At 43.9% G+C, this 9,074-nt stretch overlaps 1 long non-coding RNA gene across 1 annotated transcript in view; it reads left to right on the top strand.

The window, feature by feature from the left end:
- LOC118216197 overlaps nt 1–3,014 on the top strand; it is a 108,031-nt gene extending 105,017 nt beyond the window's left edge. Inside the window, exon 3 of the long non-coding RNA XR_004762971.1 lies at nt 2,952–3,014. This is a non-coding gene — a long non-coding RNA (uncharacterized LOC118216197). The remainder of the gene's footprint in view (nt 1–2,951) is intronic.
- The last annotated feature ends 6,060 nt before the right edge of the window (nt 3,015–9,074 follow it).

The following is a 9,074-nucleotide window of genomic DNA, read 5'->3' as shown; positions in this document are numbered from 1 at the left end:
ATGGAAGCACAGAGATTTCTGACAGCCCCTTCCTCTGCACAGTTGCTCTAGCAGATGGTTTGACCATGAAAGGCAAACAAAGTAACCAGAAGAAATGGGGGGGGGGGGACGTTCTGGCCTTCTGAGAAGCCTGTCATTTTAGAGCCTGAGGTAAGGTAACGTTTGAAACCTTGTTTGGGAAAGAGCCACCAGAATCACCCACACAAAAAAAAAAAGATTTAAAAAATAAAAGTGCTTGTATGTTTTCTTACATTTCAATATAGCTGCAGAACCTGGAGTCAAAATGACCCCACACAACTCCTTTGTATATATAAAGTTGGTACAAAGCACAGCTTTATGTTTTTTGCATGTTTACTATGTAATCCCACCATATTCGGAAAAGTCAGAGATGTCAAACAGTCAATGGGGTAAAATTTAACCCCAAAATGGAGGTTAAGTCCAGAACTGGAGTTCCTGTGCTTTCGTTCCCGTTAGATTCCACACCTCCAGCCCCAAGGGCAAACGCAACCTTGCTCAAGGACCCAACAGCAGTGTGTTCTGCTTCGGTTATAGACTGCAACCCCCCCCCCCTCCCCCACCCCACACACACACACACCTCCCAACCTCCTTTCCTTAATAACCACAGCAGCAAACACCCACCGTGGCCTGTTGCGCCTCTGCTGCTGGCTGTTATTACTTTCCACTGAGAAAATGGCAGGTCCTCCTGGACAAATATGAGACTTGAGGCAGCACTGCACCACGTTCAACGCACTGTGCCGCGTTTGACGCACTGTGTCATGTTAAACGCACTGTTTCTGTAAGTCATTCTGGCTGAAAGCATTTGCGAGTGACTGCATGGCAAAAATTCTAATCATAATCAGTGCACATTCCTACAATACTGATCGTTCATTTTAAAAATGAAGATACCTTCCCACATCGGCCACTTGGCATTCAGTGCAAAACCTGTTGGGTCCTTCATCATTCTCGAACTTGAACGTTATGAAGTTTTTGAATGATGGCCTGCGATATCTATTTTCATTTCTCTTGGTATTTGTTTGAAGGATAACGTATTTTCATTTTAATTTTCACAAATCCTTTTTTTCTTTTTTTTTCTTTTTTAATAAGGAGAGCGCGTTTGACCTGATGTCCGGATTTCACATCATGGTGTGATTTCATTTTCCATATTTCATAAATACACATAGTTTCCATCCATTCAAACAAAGGTTTTATGACAATGGCCAACCCCCCCCCCCCCCCCCCACAATGCCGTGCTCAGCTGGCCCAAGGGTCATGTGACAGGCAGCTTTCTGGGCCCGTGACCTTTGTGAATTTCAGAAGCCGTCCCGGGTTTCCGGTTGTGTTGAATGGACGGCCCACCGTGTCTGCACTCTGCCCCCAGACGGTCCTCCTCGGGTTCTCCGAAAGGTCGACCCCCCCGCCGCTCTTCTGAATAATTTATCCCCTCTTTTCCTCTTATGGAAATGAAAACCCGAAAATCAATTCTGCTGGCGTAATGCTCACAGTCGCCCTCTTCTTCTCTTTTTTTTTTTTTCTTTTTTTTTTTGCGGCTATGGTATTTTTGAGCGACAGTCGCAGTTCGATAAGTTTGATGACGATTAACACGATAATCACGCTTAAAACTGTGAACGAGCGATGTGGCGGAATCGAACTGAGCATGCCTCTGAAAACTCTGTACTTACAAGAGGAAAAAAAGGGGGGGGGTCTCAGTTCCTGGGGTCTGAACTCAACGAGGACCACACAATCTTGGGAGGATGTGCTGGTGGAGAATGGTAGGGTGTCATGTCTGTGCTTACTGGGGGCATCACCTCTGTAAGGATCTAAATCCAGATTCCTAAATTAAATGGGACTGTAGAGAAAAACCCAGCCCGGTGATTTTGTGTGTGGGGTTGGTGCCTGTGCTTCGTTGGTGACGAGGAATTCAAAATCAAATTAGTGCCGCCTGTCACTGATCTGAGGCAGGAAATTCCCTCCATATTTCTGCACTGACTCTGGCTCCCAGGCCAAGCAAAGCAGGCCCTGCTTCAAATTATTTCCATAATTAATTTATTACTTTCTCCAGTGTCACTAACTGAAACCAGAAAAAAGAAAATTGAGAATAGTAATAATTTTTTGAGGCCTTTTGAGAATTATTTAAATGACTGCACAACTGTGTTATGTATTAATATTTAATTATGTATTAATATTTTTCTGTTTCCTAAGGTAGCAAAACGAATATATATTTCAGTTTAAAAACTGCTACCTGCCACATTTTGCTACATTTCAGATACATTTTGCTTCTTAGAGATGCCTGAAACCTACACTGTATACTATATATATGAGACTTTTTCATCACAGCATATTGTAAAAACTTTAATTTCCGTCATCATGTGGTCATACTTGCTCATTATTTTATTCTCTGTGCTGCTGCCAGTAGTAGAAGCAGCAGAAAAAAGATGGAAATCCCTGGAGGCCAAAGATACTCTACCGCATGCATCCTCAGGAATGACTGTTGCCCCCAGTCCATTTCATCCACATGCTAATCTCAGGATTAATGCTCTTCCCAAACAATTAAGATGAGATAGACTTTATTGTCCCGAAGGAAATTTGTTTCAGACACATGTGGTGCTTGCTGTACGAAGACAGTACACATAATAACACACAATAGGACAGCACAATTGCACATTGCTCGTTATACATACATTTAAGACAGGTACCTACAATGCATACAGCACATACATACATTGTATACATAATAATACACAAATTGCGCAATTGAGAAAAATGACATTAAATGAAACACATGCACATTTCTGAGGGGTAACAGGGATGACATTTTGTCAATATTGTCGCTCTGGATAAGAGCATCTGCCAAATGCCTGTAATGCAATGTGATGTAATGTAATATTGACAATATTATGCATGTGCAGAAACCGTGCTCCACGCGTGACATAATTAATTTAATCTGTTTGCAGTGGGTCACCGGTGCACAGAATTCCGCGTCTAAGTTCCCTTCTGGCCACCGCCCAGCGTTCTATGATAACAGGTACGGTACTTAAGAGGTACTTTACAGGTACGTTTTTTTTAATTTTTATTTTTTTTAAATCTAGCTCACGATCAAGATTCCTTTTTTATGCACAAGGTAAAATGTGTTGTCATTTGCCAGCATCCTAATGTGGACATTACAGTTACAGCGTTTTGAGGTTTTGCAATTTATTCAACGTGCTGAATTTATTGTGTTTGGTGAAGGGTAAAAATATTTCAATGTGTTAAAATTTGATGGTGAAGCAAGGCAGGAAATATGAAAAAAATCTTCGGGGGGGGGGGGGGGGGGGAATACTTTCTGAAGGACGTGTTTATCAGTGTTTTAAAGCAATATGCATATATAAAATGTATTAATAATTTCCATTAATTCTGCGTGTGACTCTGGTTCACAGTGGTATGTCTACTGAGGATGAGGACTTGCAGTATGTAAATGAGGCCACAGCATTAAATTAGCATAAATTGTGTTAATTGTGTCTCAGTCTGCAAGGCATGTCTTGAAATGTTTTTAAAATGAATAGAAAATTGCCGCTCACTGAAGCCAGACGCGACAGTAGTACGTTTTATTCCCCAAATTCACATTCGCCAATTTGACAGGACAAAAAAGGAAGTTTCCCAAACCTCAGTTTCGGTGGAAGAGGATTTCCTTTCTTCCGTATGTGCCATCCAAAACAAGTAGCGAAATATTTAAATAGTATCTGGAATGTGCATAGTTTAAAAATAATCAAGTATAATTGATGTCGTTTTTCACTCACTGTTTATTCCACAGTGTCAACATGGTTGATGGTGTGATGTCTGTGTTGATATTCTTTGCATTGTTTAACTATGTATTAATTAATCAATCATTCATATTTTTCTTAATAAAAGCGCGGTTAATAAATTAATTCTCGCAGTGTTTTGTTAAGTGCATTCCATCAAAACGAACAAACTGAAATTATACTTGGCCAAAAAACAGAAATCAGCTGAGAGTGACTGTATTAGACACAACACGAAGGGTTAAATATATGCAAGTCTGTGGACAAAGAATGCACCCTTGAGCAATTTCACTGCTGTTTCACTGAAGGTTTAATGAATCAGTGTGTGTAAATTCTGCCACAGAGAGGATGAATGACAGCAATATGAGTTCAATTTCCTAGTCAAGGATAAATGCCGAAGACCAGAACTACAATCAGCGTGGAGTTTAATGAACAGATTAACCTTGTCATTCTGGTTTAAAAAAAAAAAGAAAATCTGACTGTGTTGTCTTTCACGCGTTTAGTTTTTCTCCTGGAGGTCCTTATCCGGAACATTGTCTACAGTCAGCGGGGACGATGGCATTACAAGACTGAGGTTTTCTTCAAATATTGGCCGGGCACACTGGGAAGCAATTATAAGACAGAGGTCTGTTAGGAGCCTGATGCCGAACCCCTGAGCTTATTTTGTGTGGAAGAGACGGGGAATAAGCATGCTGAAACACCAATGGCCCCCTGAAAACAGGTGGAATGAATGAATGAATGAATGAATTAATTAATTAATTAATGAATGAATTTTTATTATTGTGTCATGCATCACATGGATGCCCAGCCCACATGGGCTTATATGGCACCACCATTTTGCATATAACAGATCCATAGTAAATCCTGGACCTATTAAAATGCTACATTATCTTCTTCTTCTGGTGGCTTTCATCAACGTGTGATGTAATTGTGAAGTTATCTTTGGTGGACGAGAAATTTTTCGCTTTGCATTAATTACATCTTTGTGTCCAAAAATAGTGCCCTGCAATGAGTTTACCTTTTAAGGATTATTTTTAATTTCTAATTAATATTAATGGCATCTGATAAATTATTTAGACCAGCTCTCCAAATTTCTGCTGTGTCATATCGAAGGCTATTTCCAAGTAGTCGGACATTAGTGAGTTCGGATTAATTAGTGTCACTGGTATTTATATATAATAATGAATAATTCAAGTTGAATCAAGTGTCAAATTGCTTGTCACTTCATTTTATTGATCCAAATTCTCCAATGAGGACTCTCAAACTTTAGTGTTGGTTCCCAAAGTATACATATTGAATCAGATCAGTTTAATTCCCAATCGTCTTTAATCACAATATTCTTTCATTAGCAATATTGTGGGTGAGTATATAAAGGTCATGACATTAAATGCCTTGGCTATATTGGCAGCCTTTTGTCAAATAAGAGTCCATACAGACTGCCATTCATAATGTTTCAAGTGCAAAGGATATCGTTTCTGGTGGTTTTTTTTTTTTTTTTTTTTTTGGGCCATAGACAAATTGCTCTCATTTCTAAGATGTGACAGACCCTAGAAGTGTAATGTCACCAAGGAAAGGGACCTGTCATCTCCATGGCAACTTGCAGGCATTCCGGAATCGGTGACGTGTTCAGTATGCATGTGCTGGGGAGGGCCTTTTCAGTCCCGGTGTTGCTGGTTGAGCATGTCAATGTTGGGCAATGGGGGATTCTCATCGCTGACTCCTGCTCTTTCACCAGCCTGATGTTAAAGGGGGGCGGCCATATAACTGGATCTCCCACTCCCCCCCTCTCTCTCTCTCTCTTTCTCTTTCTCCCACTCCACTCTCTCTCTCTCTCTCTCGCTCTCCCACTCCACTCTCTCTCTCTCTCTCAGCCTCTATCTCTCTTTCTCTCTCTCTCTCTCTATCTCTCTCTCCCACTCCACTCTCTCTATCTCTCAGCCTCTACCTCCCTTTCTCTCTCTCTCTCTATCTCTCTCTCACACTCCACTCTCTCTCTCTCAGCCTCTATCTCCCATTCTCTCTCTCTATCTTTCTCTCCCACTCCCCCCTTTCTCTCTCTCTCTATCGCTCTCTTCCACTCCACTCTCTCTCTCTCTCTCTCTCTCTCTCAGCCTCTATTATCTCCCATTCTCTCTCTCTCTCTCTATCTTTCTGGCCCACTCCCCTCTTTCTCTTTCTCTGCCTCTTTCTCCTTCTCTTTCTCTCTCTCTCTATCTCTCCCACTCCCTTCTCTCTCTCTGTCTCTTTCTCTCTCCCCACAATTAATTCATTTGCCTATGGCCATAGCTGCTACAGTATGTGCATTCTTATTGTTACCATAAATATGAAAATAATCATCGCATTGAATGGAGAAATGGGCCAATTCATCTGCTCACAGGGACATGAAATTAATATGAATTAATTATGTTGTTTCAATTTTCAATGACAATATACTAAACATAATTTTACTAGCTTACGGGGGTGGGGGGGGGGGGGGTGCAGAGGAATCTGCAGCTTTATCACTTCCGCAGTTGATCACACTGAGTTTGCCATACAGCATTGGTCAAAATTAAGGGCAGACCGAGCCCTCATCAGGCTGTGTCCGAGCTGCCCAGGAAACAGTCCCTCACTCAGCCTCTGATTGGCTGAGACACAGTGGCTTGGATTCAGTCCACTGACCGTGACCTACTGCTGCCCCTGGTGGCGGAGTCTCACCCCCCCCCCCCCCCCGTCCCCCCCGAGTTTGAGGGATCTCCCTGAGCTCTGGAGGCCGCGGCGCAGAGGCGATGATGCGTCACGCCCGCCTCTGCGGCCCCGCAGATACCGCCGCACGCGGCTCGCGAGCGATCTCCATCGGCCCCCGGCCTCCGGGCCCCTGCCCGCCTCGTAAATCCCCGGCTCCATCTCCCTGGCAACCGCGCGGTCGTGACTGAGGAGGGAGTTCGCTCCGCCGCGCCGCCGCCGCGGAGCTAGCCCGCTATTTCTCTGAGCGCGAGCGCCTTCTCCGCCTGTGACAGCTTCAGGAGCTCTCTCCGTTGGAGGAGGACAACACGCCCGACTGCTGATGCGATTACAACATGGCCGCCTCGCACGCGGTGTCTCACCGCCTTGAGACAGACTTACGGCCGCGCTCATCTTCATATACAGAGCGGCGCGATATTCGCATAGCGGTTTTATCTGGCTGTTGGGTGCTCCATCTGGCCAAAGCATTACTTTTCAGTGCAACCTCACAGGTTGGAGTGTAACCCTAACTACGGCTGGCGATCCCACAGAGTGGCGCACGATTGGCTACAGTGCTGCCCAATCAGGGTGGAGTGCAGTCTTTAGCGTAGTCCCTGCTTTGCCATGCATCGTGCTGTTGACGCCGGTGGTCAAGTGGGTGTCCACAGCCTGCGTGCTCCAGTGGCACGGGCTGTGCAGCTGTCCTGCTTCACAACTGCGCACCCAAGCTGGTGAGTCGAAAGATGCAGCACGAGATGCACATGATTGACAGGTGACATCACAAAGACTATTTGGTGATTATCTGGGCCTAGAAATATGACTGGGAAGCCAATATTTAATTGGTTTATATAGAGACTCTATAGGTCTCTTAAATCATTTGCCTTTGTTAATATGCAAACATATTGATATACACACAAATGTATAATATATATTATGCACTTACATATTCATATTTACATTTTTTGACCGGATACTTATCAATGAATCACACTTCCTGCCCAGACTAAATATTCAACCCTTTTTTGACATGAACTGAAAGACCGTAAGACTCGATCATGCTCTTTGGATACCTCCAGAAATAGTCTTTGGGTATGTTTGATTTTAGCAATTCTCAACCCATCCTGAACACTAGAGATAACATAACCAGATCTACAGAAACTATACATTTTAGCTTATTAGCTTTTTTAAACATTCCACCTTTTGCAGCTCAATGATTTTTGTAGGGTGGTTCACCAGAATGTTGGTTTGCATACACTTTCCACGCACACACACACACATACACACAGACACAGACAGGCACACACACACACACACACACACACACACACACACCATCCCGCATTGGCAGCTATGGAATTATGAACAAATTGCTTTATCAAAATTGGACCACAACACAGTTTAATTACACTTGAGGGTGAAACACATATCAACGAATACATAACAACCTATAATAAAAACAAATAATCATGGCTTATTATTTCTGTCATTCAAAATGTATCGAGCTTCATCGATAGCACAGATGCTTGTGACTTAAATCAGGCTTAATAGCTTACAGACTGTTCACTGCACAAATATGCAAATTCAATATTCAGTATATCTGGAAATGAAACGCATTCAGATTTTTTTTTCCCAGATTAGGAGCTCTGAAGCCCAGTTGGGGTTCTCATCCAGTCAGTGTGATACTTACTGACTTTGTACAGCTGTATTGCATTGCCGTTAATGACCATGGACGCCCTAACGAAGCCTAATGAATTGACTGCTAATTACAGTACTGTAATTACGTGTTGGATGCTGCAATGTGGAAGCTGTGGGAAACTGGGCGTGAGGCACCAGTGCTGGGCTGTGGAGACCGTTTGGTCCAGGGGTGTCCAGTCTTATCCGAAAAAAGGGCTGGTGTGGGTGCAGGTTTTTGTTCTAACCCAGCATTAACCTGATTCTACTGTACATATCATTGCCTTGATTGAAGACCACCATCATGGTAAATGGACTGCATTTATATAGCGCTTTTATCCAAAGCACTTTACAATTGATGCCTCGCATTCGCCAGAGCAGTTAGGGGTTAGGTGTCTTGCTCAGGGACACTTCGACATGCCCCAGAGCGGGGGATCGAACCGGCAACCCTCCGACTTCCAAACAACCTCTTACCTCCTGAGCTACGTCGCCCCTATATGTTCCCCATCAGTTAATTTGTTGAATCAGGTGTTGTAGGGCTGGGGCTGAATCGAAAGCCTGCACACGCTCTGCTCCTTTTCGGATAAGATTGGACACCTCTGGTTTGGTCACTCTGGCTTTTCTCTATAGCAGGGGTGTCCGGTCTTACCCAAAAAAAGTGGCAGGGTGTGCGGACAGGTTTTTGTTTTAGCCCAGGGGGGAACCCTGGCGAGTAATGGGGGGGGGGGGGGGGGGAGAGAGATGGGAAAGGCAGAGGGAGCTACTCAGCTACGTGGCTAAGATCCGAGGGCCGGAAACAAAATGGCAATGAGGACAACAACGGCGGCGTAAAATTGCTTCCCCGGGAGCGGTGCGGCCTGGGTGGAGAGCGTCAGGAAGCGGCGGGACGTGCGGGGAAGTGTGGAGAAGGAAAATCAGGCCGTTTCCGCG

This window comes from Anguilla anguilla, chromosome 17 (assembly GCF_013347855.1).
Source record: "Anguilla anguilla isolate fAngAng1 chromosome 17, fAngAng1.pri, whole genome shotgun sequence".
NCBI lineage: Eukaryota > Metazoa > Chordata > Actinopteri > Anguilliformes > Anguillidae > Anguilla > Anguilla anguilla.
The sequence above is the reverse complement of the archived record's forward strand: the minus strand, read 5'-3'. Positions and strand labels throughout refer to the sequence as shown.